The following is a 219-nucleotide window of genomic DNA, read 5'->3' on the forward strand; positions in this document are numbered from 1 at the left end:
GTCCTCCTTTTTTCTGGTTTGTGGATTCGAGGATGATTTTGCGGTGGTGAGGTTGTCCAGAATCTGGCGAGATATGTCCGGTGGTCTGCAGCCATTCTGATGATCTTGAATTTCTTGATTAATTGGCAGGGGATTAGGTAAGGGGTCTGTCACAACGTGCAGGTCGGAAAATGCACGTGTGAGCGGTCTGTTTGATTTGTGTGTTTTTAGTTATCGGTT

The sequence above is a fragment of the Penaeus monodon genome, chromosome 28 (assembly GCF_015228065.2).
Source record: "Penaeus monodon isolate SGIC_2016 chromosome 28, NSTDA_Pmon_1, whole genome shotgun sequence".
Lineage (NCBI taxonomy): Eukaryota > Metazoa > Arthropoda > Malacostraca > Decapoda > Penaeidae > Penaeus > Penaeus monodon.